Source organism: Diceros bicornis, chromosome 38, assembly GCF_020826845.1.
Source record: "Diceros bicornis minor isolate mBicDic1 chromosome 38, mDicBic1.mat.cur, whole genome shotgun sequence".
Taxonomy (NCBI): domain Eukaryota; kingdom Metazoa; phylum Chordata; class Mammalia; order Perissodactyla; family Rhinocerotidae; genus Diceros; species Diceros bicornis.
Genome location: NC_080777.1, coordinates 29896404 through 29918212, shown reverse-complemented (window position 1 = coordinate 29918212; position 21809 = coordinate 29896404). Strand labels below are relative to the sequence as shown.

General features: G+C 54.3%; 1 protein-coding gene across 6 annotated transcripts in view; it reads right to left on the bottom strand.

Annotated features, from left to right (window-relative positions):
* Positions 1–21809, bottom strand: part of NAV1 (neuron navigator 1) — a 235722-nt gene that overhangs the window by 100899 nt on the left and 113014 nt on the right. The window contains exon 1 of one of the 6 annotated variants that reach the window (XM_058533790.1): positions 11537–11644. The exons of the other annotated variants lie outside the window; for them this stretch is intronic. The gene's annotated coding sequence lies outside the window, so the exon portion shown is untranslated. Of the gene's footprint in view, positions 1–11536; positions 11645–21809 lie in introns of those variants that run through there. 6 annotated transcript variants of the gene reach the window in all.

Here is a 21809-nt window from a genome sequence, read left to right as displayed (position 1 = left end):
CTGCGGGACCAGGAGAGGGCGAAAGGGTTTGCTAATCTTGTCTTCCCTACCCCTCTTGTCCCATTTCCCTCTGACGGTTACGCTCTAGGATCAGACTATGGAACATAGTCAGTCTTCTCTCATTTAAAGACTATGACTCTGGGCTCAGTTGGGAGGGCAGTCCTCTGCAGAAAATGGCCTGCCTGCCTCAGCCGGGGACTCGGCCCATTCCCTGACAGGCTGCCTCTCCTGCCCGGAGGACCTCAGGGTTTCCTGGAAACGTTTCATTAGCGATGCTGCCAGACCCTTCATGTGACGCCTGCTCCACGGAAGGCGCTGCTGCTGGGAGCTGGAGTGGTTGTTACGGCAACAGTTTACGCATCAGAGAACCAGCTGTGGCAGAGGGCAGGGAGAGAGGCCTAGAGGGGGAGTGGTACCCAGGTGTGCAGGACAATCCGTTGTCCCCGGGGGTTTCTGGGTGTGAGGCAACTGATATCAGTGTGGCTAACCCTTCTGTAGTGCAGCGTGCTGGTCCTCTTCTAGGGCTTTCCGTAAGTAAGCCCATTTCATCTTCATGCCAACCCTCGGAGGCAGGCCAGTATCATCCTATTTTACAGGTGAGAAAACTGAAGCCCAGCGAGGTGAAGGAAGCTGCCGGAGGCACATACAGTAGTAAATGGCAAAGCCAGAACTGGAACCCGATACCTCACCCTAGAGCTGTGTAGTCCAATATTGTAGCAACTAGCCACAAATGGATACATAGAGAGATCTAATTCACAAAGCACAACATTCACCCTTTAAAGTGTACAATGCAATGGTTTTTAGTACATTTGCAAAGTTGTACAACCATTGCCACCATCTAATTCCAGAATATTTTCATCACCCCAAAAGAAACCCCACACCCATTGGCAGTCACTTCCCAATCTCCCCTTGCCACAGCCAATCTATTTTCCATCTCTATAGATTTGCTTATTCTGGGCATCTCATATAAATGTAATCCTAAATATGTGGCCTTTTGTGATAGGCTCCTTTCACTTAGCACAATGTTTTCAAGGTTCATTCCTGTCGTCGCATGTGTCAGGACTTCCTTTTCATGGCTGAATAATTTTCCACTGTGTGGATAGGCCACATTTTATACACCCATTCATCATTTGATGGGCATTTGGGTCATTTCCACTTTTTGCCTATTTTATCAATAATGCTGCTATGAACATTCACATACAAATTTTTATACAGACATACGTTTTATTTCTCTTGGATATATGCCTAGTAGTGCAATGTTGGGTCATATGGTAACTCTGTTTAACATTTTGAAGGACTTTCAGACTGTTTTCCAAAGTGGTTGCACTATTTCACATGCCCAGCATTGCATGAGGCTCTGATTTCTCCACATCCTCTCCAGCACTTGTTACTGTCTGGTTTTTTACTACAGCCATCCTAATGGGTGTGAAGCACTAGGTTTAATTTGCATTTTCCTAATGAGGAATGATGTTGAGCAGCTTTTATATTTAAATTAATTAAAATTAAATAAAATTAAAAATTCAGTTCCTCAATTGCACTAGCCACATTTCAAGTGCTCAATAGCCGCATCATCTCACTGGCTAGTAACCACCATTGCACAGACAGAGAACATTCCGCCACCTAGGAAGGTCCTATTGACATCGCTGTTAGACCCAGTGGGCTTTGTCTGTACTAATACACCGGGTTTTTCTCTAAGGCATTGCCTTTGATTCACTTCAAGTCCAGTAATCTCATTTTACAGATGGGGTCCATCTTGAGGTTCACGGGGCCCTGACACTGAGGCCCCGAGTTGGTCAGGCAGAGACTTCCAGAGCACGTAATTCGAGTTCGTGGCAGGACAGAACCAGCAGCAAAGGTGAGGGTGGGCTTTGGCTACAGCTTCTGTCAGCTGCATGCACACTGCCCACTCTCAGTCCCTGTCCAGGCCCCCATGCCAGGCCCACCCCTAAGTCCCTGACATGACTTCCTTTTCCAGGACCACCAGTGGCCGAGAGACAAGAGGCACTGCCTCTCAAGACGCCATGTTCTGATGGGGTGGACCTGCCCCGCCTTGCCTCTGCTGGCACCTGAGGTTCAGGTGTCAGCTCTCCCGGCTGCAGACCCCTCCCGAGCTCTCCAACCTAGGCCTTCACCGTCTCCTCCTCTAGACCTGTGTCACTCCTGACTCCCCTGGAAGTGGCTGCCCTTCAGCGAGGGGACAAGTCTGATGGAGAGACTACCACTGCCTTTGAAGCACCAATTGTCCCCAGAAGCCTCTGGCTTCCAGCTTAGCCTTCCGTGCAGGCGGCTTGCCCTCTGGGAGGCTGCCGCTGAGAGGCTGGCACACGCACCTGTGGGCAGGCATCATCGGCACCCAGAGGCGAGCTTCTGTTGGGGACAGACTAGAAAATACTGAAGCAGGGGTGGGCTGGGGCAATCGGGGAAGGGCTCCTGGAAGAGGCAGCCACTGATCTGAAATCAAAGGAAGGGAAGTAGGGAGTCTGACGGCGGGCAGCAGAGCGAGCCCTGGGTTCTGGCTGGTGCAGCCCGAGCCGAGGCCAAGCCACAGGAGAGGCAGGGCTGGCTCTGGGCACCGGATGGCGGGGCAGGGAGCCAGTGCCATCCCGACTAGTGGAGGTAATCTCTGGGCTCAGCACTGCCACCTGTGAAATGGGATAATGGCACATAACCCCCACACTGTACTGTGACCTCCGGGAGGGCAGAGTCATGTCCTATTCACTCTGCCGCCTACACGACACCCACGCACGGTGGGTGCTCCACACATTGCTCCAGAGCAATACAAGGCAGAGGCTGTGGATCTAGGTGGGGGTGGGGTGTGGTGGGAGACAGACAGATGTGGAGGGTGACCCAGCTGCTGGACACGGTCTGGCCAGCCTGTGCATGGCCAGTAGAGACAGCCCCCACTGCAAGCCTGGAGGAGGGTGGACGGGAATTCTCATCAAAAATCAGAGCTGGCACGAGCCTCACAGATAGGTTCACAGAAGGAGAAACTGATGACACGTCGTCTGCTGATCTCAGAGTCAAGCTGGGAGTTGGGGAGGAGGAGGTGGGGCTTTGAGGAGGACGCCCAGGGAGAATGTAGGGGAGGGTATGGGCCCGTGCAGCGCTGCCTCAGAAGCGGGGGAACCCCTCCCTAAGGAGGCCCTCACCACACCTCTTCCCCAGCCCCGGCTCTGCCTGCAGAGCATCTGTTCCTGCATCAAAGAGCTGTCGTCCACCCCGCCTGGCTGCCTCCCTGGAGGATTCCCATTTCTGGAAAAGCTTTCTGTGTCACCGATCCCCTTGACCCTCCACTGCCCAACCCTGGGGACCCTCAGGCTCAGCCCATCTGCCACCAACACGTCTCCCCACCTCCAGCATGGTCCCACTACCCACGGAAAGGACGAGGCTGGGACAAAGGCCACAGCCCTCCCCCAGAGCGCGGGCACAAACTGAAGCAAGAAGGAGCAAGGTTAGCTTTAAAGAAGACTTCTAATTAAGAAGACAGAGAAATCCAACAGTGAAACTCAGCAAGGTTTGCTGAAGATTTATCAAAAAACAGACAGTGTTCTCTGGGGCAGGAGGGGAGGAGACGGTATTTACTTAGCGTTTCCTCTGTGCTGAGCACGGCTGATGACAGGCGTACATTCTGCCCTGTCACATGACAGCCCTGAGCCAGAGTATAGTTACCCCAATTTTATAGATGTTGGCCTCAGAGAGGCCAGTGAACTTCCTAAGGTCACACAGCTCGTATAAGTGGTATAGCAGGAATCTGAGTCCAAGTCTGACTCTGAAGTCCATGCTTTTTCCAAAATAAATTATAAATGACAACAAGGACACTAAAGCTGGACACCAGGAGGCCCCTCCGGACGGACGTGCTGGAACCGTGCTCCTCACAGACCACAGGACAGTGTCCTCTGCGCTGTGGAATGAATGAGACAGGACTGCCAGGAGACTGGGGAGTCACAGGCCACGGGCCAGGCCAGTGTTTCTCCACCTCCAAGATTCAGGGCCACCTGCCAGTCCCTGCCAGTCTGGGCCTTGTGGCGGTTGCTGCTCCTGCCGGCACTTCCTCGAGGAAGCCCTTTCCCCCACCGGGCTATGTCCCAGTTCTGGAACCTGCAGACCTTCTGGCCTCGGAAGAACCTTCCTGGAGCGTCTGGCAGGCAGGTTGGGCGGCTTGCCTGCCAAGACCCATGGCTGTGCTCCGCTGCCTCATCGGACCTCTCAGAATTCTCCTCCCCCGTCCAAGCCCAATTCAGGAGCCTGGGAACCAGCTGCAGCCAAAAGCAGGGCTCCGGCCCCACTCCCTCCGCCCACACCCTCACCTTCTCCTTCACGGGGAACACATGTGTGGGACTGGAGCCACCCGCAGTCCTGCCCACTAGCTGGCCTTTCGCTGGAGGAGCCAAGGGGTCCCCTCGCATCTGGCAGCGAGCTCGAGGGGCAGGCTGGAAGCTGAGACCCCTGGGTCCAGTGCCTGGAAGCGAGCTGCCCAGCCCTTCTGGGCCTCGGTTTCTCCTTCTGAGAGAAGGAATCAACCCCATTCCCACACTCCTGAGAGAGGGGGAGGGGTGTGAAGAGAAAAGAAGTGAGCAGGGGCTTATGCACTGGGCATTCTTCTCCAGAGGAACAGCCTGAGCTCCCACCACGGTCCAAGGGTGGGCTGGGGACAAGGCTGGGGTCGCTCTGCAGAGCCCTGCACCCATATCAAAGTGAGGCTCACAGGCCTTCTCCCAGCCTGCGCCCAAGCCCACCAGGGCCTGCAAACAACCCATGGCAGCCCAGGCGCTGTGCTGCAGCCACCAAGCTGCTTAGAATTGGTCACCATTTGAATGGAGCCAAATTCCCAGGAAAAATATCTCCCTGCAGGGATCACCTGGTCTGCCAAGCCACAAAGCCCACCCCAGTTCAGTGACAACACGCTCCTCAGTGGAGCCCCAGCCCCTCCCCACACCCCACCTTCCCCCTCTGCTGGCCAATGTCTTAGGGTTCTTGGAAGAACCCAGCACAGTCTCTTTCTGCAGGAACCCTCTAAAGGAACGGCAGAGGTGGGGCGAGGGGGAAAGACCCCACTCTACGTGCTGAATAAGGTCCAGCTTGGACCAGGAACCACACACAGGGGGAGGGCCAGCCTATCCCAGGAGGTCCTTGGGTTGGAAGCAGGGGCTGGGGAGGGAGCAGGCACAGGCCATGAGCTGCCTGCACTCAGGCAAAGGTGCAGTGAGGGTTTGTGGAGAGGATGCTGTGCAAGTGCCCTGGGGGCGGGCACAGGGAGGCACTGCCTCTGGTGGACACGGAGAAGCCAGATGCTCTCTGCTATTTGCCTTCCTCCCTGGTGCAAAGAAATGCCCTGAACCCATGCAGGTGGGGGCAGGAGGCCTGTGCACAGAAAAGGCTGGCCCAGGACGAGGCCAGGCTCAGAGGAAGGTTCTCCAGAGGAGAGTGGGCAAGGAAACCAGTACTTAGCGCCTTGATTCTTGAAACTCTATAGACCCTTCTGGCAGAGCAGATCACATCTGCCCTCTACCTTTGGAAGCAAGCCTACTGTGTGCCAGGCCCTTTCACATCCCTTACATCATCTGAGCCCCATAATAATCCCGTGAGACAGGCACTGGGATTTTGCAGTTGTGGAGACAATAAGCAATTTGCTCCAGGTCTCAGCTTCGAAGCAGCAGGGCTGGGATTTGAACCCAGCCTCCCTGCCTCCAACTCTAGCGCTCACCCCAGTGGACTTTGCATCTTGCCCATCATACATTTTCAATGACAAAGCAACCTAACAGAACCAGGGCCCGGAGCACATGCACTCCGAGCTATTCCCGGCTCTCTCAATTAGCTTCTAATATCCGTCAACAGGATGAGCCTCTTCTTAGGGACAGGCTGCCAACAGCCCTCGAGGCCATGGTCCCGGCACTCGTCCACCGCCTGGCTCGCCCTGCTGCCACTGCAGCCAGGCTGGTGGTCCAGGCTGCCTTCTCTCTGCAAACGATCCCCAGCCCATGATCCCCAGTCCATTGCGGGGCAAGAGGCCCTAGCAGCTGGTGACCCCTGCCCCTACCCTCCCTGGGGTCGTCTATCTTTAATGAGACAGAGGACACAGAGGGGCGCCCAGCTCAGAAGGAGGGAGGTGAGGAGATGGGGAATCTTGCTGTGCGCAGCTCCTGCTCCGGTCAGCACGGCTCTTTCTCCTTCCAAGGACAGAGGGAGCCCTGGGCCCTCCAGGCTTCCTGGCCACTGCCCCACTCTCCACTGCAGGGAGCAGCCCCCTGTGCCCCTGGCCCCACCTGGGGGAGCCCCGGTGATGGTCGGGGCTGCTCCTCCAGCTCCGTTTGTGCTGCACAAATTGCAGCTGCCATGGGAACAGCAGCAAGGCTGCGCTCCTGGGGACGGGAGAGCAGACTCCACTGAACCGATGTCTGCGTGTGACCCCTCCCCCACCAAGAAGCCAAACTGGGGGACATGCTGGGCAAAGAATTTTGTTCAGGAGTGCCAACACCTGGTGGGAGGCTGGGGTGCCTCAGGTGACTTCAGACAGGCCCTTCCCCCATCGTCAGCCCAAGGAGTCGGGGGGCATGCCATCCCCCTACCTTGGGCCTCCACAACGTGAAGCTCAGGATCCCTCAGACAATATTCAAGTCCTTGCCCCAGCGATCCAGGCCCTCTACAATAATTTTTGGGCCTGATCTTCCACTTTTTCCTCACGTATTCCCTCCATCCATTCAAGCTGCTCTCTGCTGCCTCTCATTATCACACCCTCGCTTGCTCCATCCCCTCCTGCTCCCATCTAAAGGGCTGTCCCGCTGAGTGACTTCAACCCATGCCTCAATGTCCAGTTCAAGTCACACCTCCTCCAAGAAGCCTTCCCTGGCCACTCACTGATCACTTCTACAAGCCACTCTCGTCAAAGTGTGCACACTACACCTGCAGCCACCACTCCTGGGGCCTGCCAGTCTTGTTTCCCCACTAGACTAACAATACTTCTTGTGCAGTCCCACCTCCACCCAGCACACTGGGCAGCACACAGCCAGCGCCGCAGGAAATGTTTCACTGATGGAGGGAGCAACCTTGTCCTCTGGAGAACGCAGACTTGCCTCTACCTGGCTCCTCCCCTTGGGCAGAAATTGCTAGTCCTGTCTTAGGGTCCCTGCTGGGGCCTGCAGGGGACTCCTATCACAGCCTCATTGTTCTTCACACGTCTACCTGCCTCCGGCGTAAGGACCACACGTCACCCATCCCTGAGTGCCCGGCACCTGGTGCAGGCCCTGGGACGCAGCAGGTCCTCAAGAAGATCCTGCTCCACAAACACATCCCTGGGCATGTAGCCGGGGCACCCCTCACCACCCCCCCACCTGCCACACCTGTCCTGCCTCACGGTCTCTTGGGTTCACAGACGGGCAGGGAGGCAGCCTTGTGTCCCCAGTCGCCACCCTATAGCCTCCCCCTCCGGCACTGCCACCCCACCCCATCGCATCTCTCCAGCTAACTTCCTTCAGGAAACTTCCGTGCCATCCCCCACCCCAAACTCCCAACCTACGGTCTCAAGTCTTGCCTTCTGCCTCTCAGACTCCAGCAGCCACCATCTTGGCCAGTTTCTCCTGGTTCTCTGAGTGTCTGGCTTGACTCTCCAAAGGCAGGGACCACGTCTTTCTGCCCTGTCTCTGCAGGTACCTAACCCAGGGCTCTGCCTCTGGTCTCACCTGCAGGGGGACTTCGAGGAAGCCTGCTCCGCTGTGGCCCAGGCACACCTGACTTTTCCAGAACACACAAGGACCTCTGACTTCCTCCCTCACATCTCAGCCTCAGTCCTCCCTTGTCAGACACAGATCAGAGGGAAACGGCTCCCCCGACACCACAAACCCTTTTAATGGAGATCAGGAACTCACTCTCAAGACGTTCCTGCATTTTCTAGGCCACTACAAAGTCCTATTACCGGGCAGCCACAGTGACCTTCCCTGGGCAGGCAGACATATATATTTTACTGGACATACAACTCTGACACACGTTGGAAAAACCACAATAAAATTCACTGACCCAGACCCGTAAAGCAGGAGCTCTCCATCACCTCACCCAGAGCCCGGCTCTCGGACTCCTTCCCTAAAATGTCCCAACAAGCCTCACTTGGCGGCTCCACGTGAGGCTCCTCTGGGCTCCCAGGGCACCCCACCCCCGACACAGCGCCCACCACAGTGTGATGCGCGTGCCTGGCGCATGTCCTCCCTATGTCCTCCCCTGAGGCACAGCAACTTCGCTGTGTCCACCACTGCATCTCAAGTCTGCGTAACACAGACTCGTTAACCGTTTGTGAATGAAGGATGGGATGAGACGGCAGGGAGAAGAGACGAGGACTCAGCCACAGAGCAGCTCCACGGCCAAGAGGGAGTGGGGTGGGGCTGAGGGACAGGAGATGCAGCCCAGGAGAGTGCGCAGCACACAAGCGTGACCCACGACTGGGAGGGGCTGGTGCGCTCCTAACAGGCAGCTTCAGGCAGGACACCATCCCCCACTTCTGCCATCAGGCCCCTGGACAGTCGCCAGGGCGGGAAAGACAGGTGACACCCGGTGCTCTGACTCCAAATGATGGTAGGGTTTGCTCAGACATATCCGAGGCCGAGTCCAGGGAGTGACACACAGCGATGGTTGAGGGATGTTGTGATCAGTTGGCGGAGGTTTCTAATTTACAGGCAGAACTGCAGTTACAGCCGGCCCACTCACCTCGAAAGACCCAAAACTTCAGGGTCTCCAGAAAAGGAGATTCCATAGCTTCCTGGCCAGGCTGCACAAGCCACAGCCCTGTCACCCATGGAATAGGGACTGGGCAGCTGCAATTCCCCGCAGACATCCCCCTTCCACCCCAGAGACGGGCTCAGTGCTGGTCCTTTAACCCAGAACGCATGTCCCCTCCCGTTCCCTGCAGGTTCCACCCTTCCTCACTTATCCACCCATTTGTTATCCACTCAGCGAGCATAGGCTGAGCATCTTCTGTGTACCAAACACTGGCCTAGACTCTAGGGACAAAAAGCTGAACAAAACCAAAGGAAAAAAAAAAAATGCTGCTTTCTCAGTGATCACCAAACCTCTTCTTCCAGGGAGCCTTCCCTGATGCCCTCGCCCAGGCTCAATCACACTCTCCACTGGGGCTGAGCACATAGCTTGTGCATCTATTATGAAGGTTCTCAACAGGGGTGACCACCCACCAGGGGACAGAAGGAAAGTCTGGAGACAGGTTCGATGGTCACAACTTGGGAGGGGTTGCTACTGGCATCTGGAGGGTGGAGGTCAGGAATGCTGCTAAACATCCTACAGTGCACAGGACAGTGCCCCCCCACCCCAAAAAAAGAATTATCTGGCCCAAAATGTCAGTAACGCCAAGGTCAATCCCACTATTATGCCAACTCTCTTCTGACCTAGGGTAACTGTTAACATTAGGGAGCCCCCTCCCCGCTTCCCACTCCCTAGGCTATAAGTTCCCTGAGCACACAATCCACGTGCTGTAACATGTGGAGCAATTCAGCAAGGCTACAGCAGGTCCGGAAACTCCCTGCAAGTGTCTTGACCTGGAGCCCAGCACTACGCATGGACAGGCCACGGAGGTGACGCACGCAGTCCCCGGGGGAGCAGAACCCCCGCCCATTGCTCTGAGACCCCCAGCAGAGCTTCCATCACCCTCCTACGTTGCTCACACCCCTCTCCACATCTGGGCTGGGATTCGGATCAGAGAGGTTGGCTCGGCAGCGCTCCCCTCCCGGGGCCCCCTCTGAAATCCCGCCATCAGCACCCTCCTCCTGGTGAGTTCAAGAGAACTAAATTATGTAAAGAAGTTCCGACAAAAAGGAGGAGGACTTCCGCCTTAGAATTCCTTGAGGACGCTCCAGCAGAGAAGGGCACATGCTTTCCGTGGGTGTGTGGGGAGCCCAGGAACACACCGGGTCCTCTGCTGGGGGATCACAAAGCTTGTACTAAATCTCCTCGTGTTCCCACTGGATAAACTGAGGCCTTACACTCCAGGTTGGGGGGGCAGGCAACATGCCTCGCAACCCAGGGCCCAGCCTCTGCCGCTCCACTGACCAGCCCCCCTGCTGTGGAGACAGAAGTTGTCAAAGTGAGAGCCAATTTCACTCCATCACGCCAGGGACACGGAGGAGAGACAATAGTACAGTCGACTCCCGCTCTCAGCCAGAGACGCTAATGAATCCTCTGTTTCCGAAGACGATTATCGGATGGAATAATTCATTGCTCGAGATTAATTGGACTAATTATGTTGGCTCTCAGAATCCCCTGAATAATTATTTTCTATCGGGGTGGGTGTCAGTGATAACTGGGGGACATCCGAGCCTCTTCCCCTCAGTGAAAAGTCCACAGCAAGGCCCCTGGTTTGGAGCAGTGGGCACGATGTAAATATCACGGACGGCCCAGTGTCAGCCCTGGACTGGTTACATGGTGCCCAGATTTCGTGTGGAAATCCTTTATTCAGGGAAATACTACCACTTCGAATACCCTTCCTCCTGCCCTCATTCAACATATTCTTCAAAACATCCCTCTGTTCCCAGGAAGTCCTCCTTATTCCATGGGAGTAGGGAGAAGCTGTGTGCCTTCCCATCCCTCCTGTGGGAGATGCCTACCCACTCCCCACACACCCACCCAGCCATGGCCCCTTCTCTCCCAGGGCCAGCCTCCCTGGCCCCCTCACCGCCCCCCACAGTGAGCCAAGAGCCCCCAGACCTGCGCATATCCAGAACAGCCCACTGCATCGGAGCACCTGACGGCACCTTGCAACCTCTCCCTCTTCAGATTAAGTCAACATCCTCGCTACGTGAATAACTACGAAGGCTGAGCGCACAGCAAAAGAATTTGGTGTTTCAATAAAACTCACAACCAAGTTAATTTGACACGTGTAATAATCTGCATTGTCACTCTCCTGTTATGTGGCAATTAGACATAAAATGGCTGGGCAGCCATTCCTCTTAATTACGGACAGCCCAATGAGGAAAGCTTAGGACCAGGGGGCCGCCTGGAGGTGGTTGGGGGAAAGGAAACTGGCTTCTGCTCTGATTCTCCCCATCAGCCTCTGGTCGACAGATTAAGTCGGTTTCGGGAGAGGGCGAGGTACCACATTAATTAGCGTTAGGCTCCAGTCCACTCTGAACCAGTATCCAGGGTGGGTGGGTGGTGGCTTTAGAATCAGACAGATATGAGTTTGAATCTTGGCTCCACCACGAGGTATGTAAATTCAGCCAAGTCTTAATGTTCACAAGTCTCATTTTTATTTCACCTATAAAATGGAGGTAATTAAATATTTACTTCTTAGGATGACTGGGAAGATTAAATTAGATAACATATGTTAGGTGCTAGCACAGTGCCCAGCTCATGGTAGGCACTCAAATGGCAGTAGTTTTATTATTATTATTATTATCATAAATGGGAAAGCCGATCCATCTCGGTCCACTTTGGTTATGGACCTACAGGCCTCCAGACGGTCCTCAGCTTTAAGCTCTTACCAATCCTCCACTCAATGGAGGAAATGTGCCCGGGACATAACGCTCATTTCCCCTCTCTTCACCTGGAGCTGGAGACACAATTGATGTACACCAGGCTGAGTGGTGATGATGTAAGAGAAGACACCTCCTGTCCACCTTCCACCCAACTCCCCCTGAAAACAAAAAGCAATCTGTGAAGCCTCCCACAGTAGCTGCCTAGACTCAGTGAGATATACCCAGATTCAGGGGTCAAGGCCCTGGAGCGAGGGTCACTGGTTAGTCATTCCGTGGCGTAATCTACATGATACTGTACACACTGGCAGAGACCTTCCTAAACACTGCAGGCTTATGAAGACTTCTGAAGTGGGAGGAAAGCGTTTAGGACGAGCGGAAAGGTTTCTGTTAATGGGTAACCACACAGAATCGCAAACACCTCTCACACCAGGAAGGAGCGTCTGAATCGAGGGACAAGCAGCTGCTGGAGCTTTCTGCAAGGACAGCAAATGGGAGCCTGGCCCCACCCTCCTCGGCTCTTCCTGCAGCGATGGGGAGGGAAGGCGAGTGCGGGGAGGCAGGCTGCAGGGCTGGGCCATTCTCCAGAAAGACAATGGTAGACAGCCCCAGGAAGCCACTTCAAGGCTCTTTAGGAGGCAAAGGTGGCAAGATGAGGAGCAGGAGAGAAGCCTCCAGAAGCTACTGAAAGAGGCACACGGATGGGGGGGTAGGGGTGGGGATAAGGGGCAGACAGCAAGTAAAGGAAACCTCGCAACAAAATCACAAGAACTTCAGTTCGGCACAAAGAATTGCGGTTGTAAATGCCTGGGCCACACTGAAGACCAAGCATAAGTGCAGTTAACAAGGGGGCACCCAATGCCTAGAGTCAGGGGCTCGCACCCCAAATATTCAAAATGGGGTCACAAATCTCTGAATTTTGTCCTATAGTTTAATCAGACTGCTTTCCAAACACCTTGACTAAAGAAATGAGTGTTTTGATGGGGACTTTGGGGAGGGCTGATCTGGATGAGAAACATTGGGGGGCAGTGATGGGGGCAGCAAGGTACAGCCTGAGATGGGTGAGTATGGGGGGACTGAGAAGGAGGCAGATACAGGGATGGGGGTGAGGGTGCTAAGGACACACCACGATTGCTTAGGACTAAGATGACCCCTTCCCTGGGAGCATGGGCAGCAGTCACCTGACTCCGGTTAGGTCTGCCCCTTTCCACACCCCCTTCTCCGGCTCTGGAGCCTCAGGCGAGTGTGGAATAAAGTCAGTGAGCTGAGGACCTCTTGTGCTGAGGATCTGTAGAAAGGTCTCAGGCACTCCTTACCCAGACGCTCTGCAGAAGGCCGGCCTAGAGAGTCAGGGGTACTGCAGTTTACAGCGGCCTTGAGGACACATAGCTGAGGGCTTCCCTACGTGTCAATCAGGTACCATCAGGATTCCAGCCCGGGGCGTTTAGAAGGATGGCTGGGGACAGAATGGTTCTGAAGAGCACAGGGGGCTTAGGTTCCACTTGCTCTGCCACTGACTGGCTGTGCTTCCTGGACCTGTTCCTCATTTGTAAAATGATCACTTGTAAAATAATCCATAACTGATTTCCAGCTTTGTGGACTCTGATTAGAGACACACATGCCCTGATCGTCACCACAGGGAAGGACGTACTGGCTGCTGGGCCTAGGGGGACATGCAGGGCTGTCACTGAAGATTCTGCCGCAGGCAGTAATGGTTCCCAGACAGTCTGGCCTCACACCAGGAGTATCAGGTGTTCGAGGAACGAGATACAAGAGGAAATGAGCAGAAACACCCAAACACGGGGTGACAGACACCTAGGGGAGAATGGCAGGCTCCTTCCTACAAATCTTCATGTGGGTGAAAGTGACAGCTGACTCGTCCACAGCCCCAGGGGCAGAGACACACCAGCAGGTCTGGAGATGCTGCCTGGGCAGGTCTGCATTTCTCCAAACTCATTTAAATTTAATAAACATTTGTGTGCTTGTTACAGTGTTTCCCAGCCTTCAGCCCAGGCTGGAAGACTGTGATTCAGAAGAACTGGGGTTTTAAAAAGCTGCATAAAGGAAGGGAGGTTAGAATGAACCGTGTGGTACTAGATTAGAGTCTGAGGCATGAGTATGAACTCATGTTTATTATATTAATTATATTAAATAGAATGATAGGCATGTGTGTCCACACAGGTCAATACATACATATATTTCCTGGCTCTGTCGCCTGAGAGGCCTGGCAGCAGCGACACCCCAGCAGCCACATCTTGGTTTCTAACACCATCCTCCAATGAAAGGAACAGGGCTCCTTGGAGAAATCACTGATTCTTGGACCAGCGCTGGGAATACGCAAGATGAGTCTAGAGTATCTTGTAGGGCCCAAAACCAAGGAAATTAAAAAAAAAAAATGATTGGAGTATGTCAAAGGGACACAGGTATCAACCGAAAGAGCTCCTGGGAGCCCGTGCAGAATGAAATAAAAAGCGTCGTATTAGGTTATACCTCAAAGCGCCTACAGCCACGAGGCCACAGTGACCTAAACAGTCAAATGGGGGAGAACGACGACTCTCCCACAACAGAAGTGCACACAGACACTCCTCTCTCCAGGAGGCGGAGCTTGATTCCCACCCTGAACAGGGGCTGCCCATGGTGACGTCCTTCTAAAGAACACGGTGTGGAAAAGGGGGAAAAAGAGTAAGTCTGCAGTAGGAACCCTTGAGGAACACCACTTTAGCCAGATGATCAAGGCCAACACGGTAACCTTCACATGATGTCACGACAACGACACTTTCCCTCTGGGGTCTTCAATCCAAAAACCCCAAGTCCCTGTCTAACCATGAGAAAAACATCAGACAGACCCACATCGAAGCACATTCTACAAAACACCTGACCCGTACTCTTCAGAACTGTTAAGGCCATCAAAAACTTGGAGAGTCTGGGAAACTGTCACAGCCTGGAGCAGCCTAAGGAGACCTGAAGACTAAACATAATGTGGTGTCCTGGATGGGATCCTGGAACAGAAAAAGGACCTTAGGTAAAAAACTAAGGAAATCCAAATAAAGCCTGGGCTTTAGTTAGTAATAATGTATCCATATCGGTTCATTAATTGCATCCAAGGTACCACAGTAATGTCAGATGTTTGCAATAGGGGAGACTGGGCATGGGGTATATGCCAACTCTCTTTCCTTGCAACTTCTCAGTAAATCCAAACCTATTAAGTTTATTAAAAAATAAAAAGCTGCACAGATGAGCTATCTGAGGCACAACCAGGGTGATACACTACGTAGAAGTTACTGAAGAGAATAAAATAATGAGTCACACAGAGTCTGACCAGGGAGAGAACGGGGGATTCTGCCAGACAAGCAAACAAAAGAGAGAGAACGAGTCGTTTCGACTGATGAGCTCTGTCAGAAAGACCCCGGAAGAGGCGCACAGCTGGGGACAGGGGGGCAAGGGGGAAAAATATTTTTAAAGGATGGGTAAGATTTTTATGGGTGATGATGGAGGAAGTAAGTGTTCTCAGACTGGGATGTGGCTTAATCCAAGACACAAAGGCCAGAAAATCTGGGGCAGACTCTGGAAATGGCAAGGAACCCAGCTTGTCCAAAGGCTGGGATAGTCTCAGGGACCACTGGCCCCACAGAATATTCTGTGAAAACAAGGCCCGGTGGACAAGTGAGTTGGGGAAATCCTGCCCACTGTTAACCCATGCTGGCGCGTCACAAAGCCCATGAGGATATAAGGCCCCTGAGAAGTCCCTGAGAAACCTATTTCACCTTGTCCAACCCAGAGTTCCCCAGATTTATTGACCACAGGGTCTTTTCCTTTTAAGTAATGTCAATTAAGGAAATTCCGCAGGGAAACGCTGGCAGACGGTCAAAGGGGTGAGGAAGAGAGAGCGGAAGCTGAAGGGGCAGGAAGGTGCAGCGGTGGAGGCCTTGGACGTCGGGATAGGAAGGCAGGATGTCATACTGTGGGGAGCTGCTGAAGGCCACCGTCCCGGGAGTGACAGGGTCCCAGCAGTGCATTAGGAAGGCACCCCCGAGCAGTGGACAGGGACGAGCCGAAGGGGGCACGGAAAGCTTTCCTCATGCAGGGACGGTGTCTATTACAACAATGGCTGGGGCGAGGAAGAGGATGTGATATTTCAGGGGTAGAGGCAACAAGACTTGGTGGTAAGTGATTGAACGAGGGGGGTTAGATGCAAGAGAGGGAGAAACAAGAGACATGGGAGGGGGTGGCAATACAGGGACATCACAGCTGGGGGGACAGGCCAGCCGGCTGGTCTGCAGCAGAGTCGTCCTCACCCTTCTCCTCCTCTCTGTCCCCAAAACTAAGACCAGAGGGGTGGCATCTCCAAACCCCCACCACGCAAAGGGCACAACAGAAGAAATTTAATCTGAGCAACAAGACAAAAAATGCAGTGTTGGCTCATAACTCACAAAGATAAACATCCATGAGGACATACTGATATAAATCAATGATTGTACAAATAAATCAATGGGGGAGAAAAGACAAATCCCCCATACAGAGGAATTCCAGACAATTTATGTAGATTATGATCTACATACTGACGGGGGACCTGTGCCCAGAGGATGTCCCATCACTCCAGGCACCACCCCAGAGCATGGCCTCCCAGAAAGGCCACCGAGTGGAGCGGTCAGGAACCAGACGCCTGTGCAGACCCCTTTCCCACCACTTACGAGCTGGGTGACTTCAGGTAAGTGACTCAACCTCTCTGCCTCTGTTTCTGCGTTCACAGAAGCAGGACAAAAATAATTCTAATTTTGGATGCTTATTATGAAGAGTTAATGTATGTAAAGTGCTTTGAATGGTATCTGGTCCGTAGTAAGTGCACAGCAAGTATCAATGACTATTCTGATGGGGAGGATCAGGCTGTGGGCATGGATGGGAAGGAGTCCATGGACCCTGGAGAAGCTTAAATATCAAGTGCGCCCAGCAGAGGAGGCGCTCAGGGGTGGGGCTCGGAGTCCCATTTGGAGAAACGGGGACCTGAGCGCCTTTTCCCTTCACGGGATGGAAGCTGCTCTTGGCTGCTCATCTGCGCATGGCCGCCTCACTTTCCCAGATGCTTGCTGGTAATTAAAGGCCTAGGGTTTCTGTTCCCCGAGCACCTCCAGGCCTTCTGGGGACGAGCTGTGATCGCGACCACCGCTTTGTGTGAGAAAGGTGTGGAGAGGGCCAGCTGGCCTCCCTCCGTCTGCCCGCAGGCTCTGGAGGTTGGCTCTCGGCTGCAGATGGGGCGGCACCCCCAGACCCCCAGCAACCTGACCACCTCCTCCCTTCTGGGCTCCCCTCTCCAGCATCCTGGGCCTCAGCTGGCAGCAGATGGAGGGGAGGGGTTGCCAAACCCCTCCTGCCCCCCTGATTTCTCAAAGCCTCTGGCAGGGCCCTTCCTCCTTTTCCATCTGCACTGATGCTGTTGGGCGGGGAGGACGGACAGAGAGGGAGGTGTGGCCCTGAGTTTGAGCCCATGGTGAGATTCCCACGGTGGTGAGTAGGCGGTAAGAAGCAATGAGTTTCCAGGGATGAATGGAAGCAGCCTCTTTTGGTGGAGGCTGGATAAAGTCAGAACGCTGAACACAACTGCTGATAAAGTTACTCCTTTCTCACTGGGTTTCTTCCTCCTTAAATGTTGCTGGAGTCACCAGGAGACCCACTACAGGAGAAGAATTAAGAGTCCAGGGTTCAAATTCTGGCTGCACCAATGAACAACTCCGGGACCTCCAGCAGGGTGCTCACTTTCTCTGTGTGTCTACTTCCTCATCTGGAAGATGGAACAACAGCACCTGCAGCTCTGAGCTATGGTGAACTCTGAGCAAACCGTCATGCGTGACATGCTCAGTACAGTGTCTTGAGCACAGTAGGTCCTAGGAACACACCAGCCACCGCCAGCTTCAGTCAGACGCCTCCACGGAGAGCTCAGAAAGGCTGGCTTCAGCAGCAACGGTCCAGATCGAGGCAAGAGGCCGGATTCAGGTCCTGGCATTCCACAGACTCGTTGCCTCATCCGTTCCTAAGGCGGCTCCCTCATCTGTCTAACGGGGCTATGAACACGTGTCCTACCGACTTGATGAGGATGGTGTGAGAACAACGAGGCCTGTGTGGCAGGATAGAATATACCTGTCTGTGATATTTAATTTGCTGTCTCTCTCTCTGCATTCTACTCCCCAGCCCCACTGTGAGCAAACCCTCAGGTTTCAAAAGTCTCCATTTCAAGAACATGGGTTAGGGTAGAAGCAGAACCAGTCAGAGGATCTGCTGAAAGCTTCAGGCTGTCAGGGAGGTGATTTTAGGGGAAGGGAAGAGACCATCTTTGAGAAGCAGAGAGGGGAGGGGGCAAGGCTCTCCAGAACTAGAAATGGAGAGGCCTCCGAGTCCCAGGAACAAGCAGTCAGAGGCTTTCCCAGGCCCTGGGGGAGGACGGAGTGGTGCAAGGAGGAAGGGGGGACACGGGCACGCGCTCCCCCAGCCTTGACAGGTCCAGGTCCCACTGCGGTAGAGCTGGGAGCCGCCGGCCCATCGAGGCCATTCGGGGTCTGCGTGCTGAGGAAAGCTGAGGGACCACAACAGAGCCTTCCTGTCCCCGGTACAAGCCCGGGTTGGGGGAGAGGACTCCTGTCATTCTGACGTGAAATACCCCACCACTCTAGTGGGCAGGGGCTCAGAACCAGAATTAAGTTGATTTAAAGAGAAGCAAGAATGGGATGTTTCCTGAATGCCGGAGTTTGTGGGCTGACATCTGTATCTATTACACACGGATTCCAAGTTTAAAAAGTAAAGTTCCAGAAACACAGTACATGACATGGTCATTAATTACCTAATTATTTTGGTATAAAAACGCTTGGCAGGAGGGGAATAGGAAAGATTCCCCAGGGCCAGGGAGGGTTTGGGCTGGAGCCCCTGAGAGTCTGCGCTTACCTTTCACAGGGCTGGCTGGGCGTGGGGGGGACAGTGGAGGAGCCGCTAGGGACCCTGGCCTGGCCCTGACCACTCTGGTGAAACTACTTCCCACAAGGTGTGGCCGGCTTGACCTCCCTGATCCTCCCTCCCTTCGAGGTGAGGACTGGGGACAGAGCTGGGCCTGTGCCCAGGGAGCCTCCTCAGCAGTTGTGGCAGCTGTGCTTCAGTCTTGTGAAGGATAAAGGGGAGAGAGACAGAGTCCCTGAGCTGGAACCTGAGCTCAGCCTGCCTTAAGTAAGCACAGCCTTCAGCAGGGAGTCAAGCTATCTCAGACTCAAGCTCCCTCTTAAGTAGCAGAGGGAGAGACAGGCCACTGGGATGCCCAGGTCTCCAGAATGCGGCCCCTCTGACCTCTCCGGAACCTCCCCGCACCTCCCTTCCACTCCTCTCTCCTCCTTCCATTCTTCCACTCCCCTCTCCTCCTTCACCCCGTCGTCCACTCCTCCCTCGATAGCCTGGCCTGGCCTGGACGAGGCTGCCGGGCCCCGGAGGAACCCAGGGCACCAGTGAGGACTCACTGGCAGCCCCATCTCAGAAAGAGCGGCCGGCATCATCTCCTTTTGGTGCAAGGAACTGCAGCCCGAGAAGGTGGTTTGGGAATAACTTCTCCTAATCATGAGTGACAGCCCACGGGCAGGGCACTGGGCCAACGAAATGCTGTTCTTTCTCCTGAAGACCCCCTATCATCTGACTGAAGGAAGCAGCTCCAGGTAGGCAAAGCCTCATTGGCCCAGGAAACTCCAGGCCCAGAAGGCCAGGTCTGGGGTGGGGTGGGGGTATAACGTGAGTCCCAGAAGATGGGAGATGAACTGGGCAGAACTGTGGGATCCACCGGGTGCCGGGAAGTATCTCAAGTTCACTGCTTTGTTTTAAGCACTGTCCCCGTTACAAAACGCTAACTGGGGAAGGAGGAAGACGAAGGAGATGAGATGAGATTTAAACATGCAGATCCCTCTGGCCTGGGGAAAAGAGAAAGACCTCACCCAGCCCTGAGTGCTAATGGAGCAGGCCCTCTGAGCAGGACCGGGTAAAGTTGTTCTACAGTTCTCCAACTGCCCACTAAGCGGGCCATCCATCACCCTCCTTGGGTGCTGTGGCCCATCCCCTGCCTTGGGTGCTGTGACAGGAAGGGCCCCATCAGAGAAGGGACTGCAGGTGTGGATGGGGACTGGGGGCAGGGGACAGGCGGCAGAGGGACATCACGTTTGGTGTTTTCTGGGTTTTGTCAAGAAGCAGATTTGGCCTGGAAGATACTGTCAGACATCCACCAGGGAAATGGAAGAAATATCTTGCTGTGGAGGCCCTCTGTGAGCATTCTTGATCCACCGATGACTGCTTCCTGGAGAAGCCCCCACCCCTCCCAAGGGGGACCCTGAGAAGGAACAGAACAGGATCGTGGGCAGCGTTGCACTGCCGCAGATGGTCCCCACCACCCTTCCTCTCTGCTGATACCCCTCCCCCAAAATACTTTTTGGTTTTAGACAGTTTCCATAGCAACTGCAGTCCCTATCAGGCAGAGGGTTACCATGACGACTTAACTTGGCTCTGCGTCCACAGCCAGGAGGGCCCTCACACCTTATCTGTCAAGCAGGCTCACAGGAAATCGTGTGAAGGGAGGATGGAGGCCTGGGCTTGCAGAGGGCACTGGGGGCCGGGCTGGCCATTCGCCAGCCTGGCAGGGAGGTCTCGGAGCAGCGGTGGCTCCAACAGGACCCAGAAACGTTGGCTCAGGCTCCTCCTCCTCCTCGGTTCTCCCTCCAAGGCTCTACCTGGCGTGCTTTCAGACGATGTACCTTCCCCACAGCTGCTTCTGCTAGGCCCTTGCCCTTCCCTCTTCCAGGAGGACTTCCCTCACCCCATCGGCTCCTCCTCATTCTCTCTGCGGGTAGAGACTCAGTTTACACGGTCTGCACATGGCTCCTGGTCAACAGCCCCAAGTCTAGGCTGCAGGCAGGGCTGGTGTTCAAATGCCGCGGCCTCAGTGTGCGCCTGTGGCTGCATCCACTCTAACTGTCCAGTGCCGGCACCTCCCCTTGCTCAGTCTTGTCCTCTGGGTCCTTCCTCCCCATCAGACCGGAGGCTCTCTGAGGGCACGGCCTGTTTCCTCGCTTTGAATTTCTGCATTGGGCTTGGCTGAGGAAGCAGAGGGCTGGGAGCGGCGGATGGTGATGGGCTTGACACTCCCAGCTGTAGAAAGAAGGGGCGTGAGGTGGAGTCACGCTTTGTGGGGGGTGATGATCCAGTCTGTGGACAGTGGCTGCTTCTACTTCAGCTACTTCAGTTTCTCCCCGCCCCCCGGCTTCAGCACTCGCCAGCTCTGATGCCAAGAGGAGAGAGCAGAAATGAAATCTGATGCGTGTGAGCCTCCCACGACCATCCCTCACAAACACACGCTCCCTTCGCTCCTGACGCCAGCCCATCTGTGGGGCCCTGCCTGCCCACGGGCGGAAGCAGTGGGCTCAGATCTTAACAGCAATCTATCAGATGCGGGGACACAGTCTCACTGTGCTCTGAAATAGACTTTTAAGACTTTTGTTATATTCTCACTGAGCCAAAAACAACAAATTCATTAAAAAACAGTGAAAGTGTTTGGTTGAGTTCACTTTTTTTTTTTTAGCCTACAAAAAGTGTTATGTTTAAAATTAACAGGAGTACTTTTTTTTTAAAAACTAGAGTCAGGTTGTTCTTTCCACTCAGAAAGGTCCTACTTGCCGATTGGTCAGTGGGCAGAGTCCTGCGTTTGAGTTTTAACGGGCACTCCACTGGCCTCTCCATCGCTCTGTGTGCATCCTCAGGGCAGCCGAGCTTGGGCGTTTGCCGGGGGGGCACTCCCACGGCCTGCTCCACAGGTTCTTTACTGCATGCAAACCAGGCCTGCTTTCTTGAAGCGCCGAGTCCAGCTCTGACTGCAGGGACACGGGTTGCTGGCTTTCCCAAAACATCGGGACGAATGCCGTGCGGGACCACCTTGTTTCTGTGGCATCCTGGCAGCCAGCGCAGTCCCACCCCTGAGCATCTGGTGCCTGGGGCTCCGCCACTTCCCAGCAGCATGACCTTAGGCAAGTAACTTCACCTCTTCTCTGCGCCTCTGTGTCCTGGCCCATAAGATGTGAAGTAACAACATCGACCTCAGAGTGGTTTCGAGGACTGGCTCAACTACCACACAGGAAGCACTGGGAACTGGCCAGTTGGCAAGTGCCCGGCACAAAGGGAACGCCCTGTTGTCCAAAGTCAGGGTAAACTGTCCTGACACCCAGTTCCCAGGGACCTTTTCAAATTGCAGCTGGCAACTCATCTGTGGATCATGAAATCAGTTTAGTGGATTGCAACCAGCAATTTAAAAAAAAGACCACATACAATAAAACAGAAAAT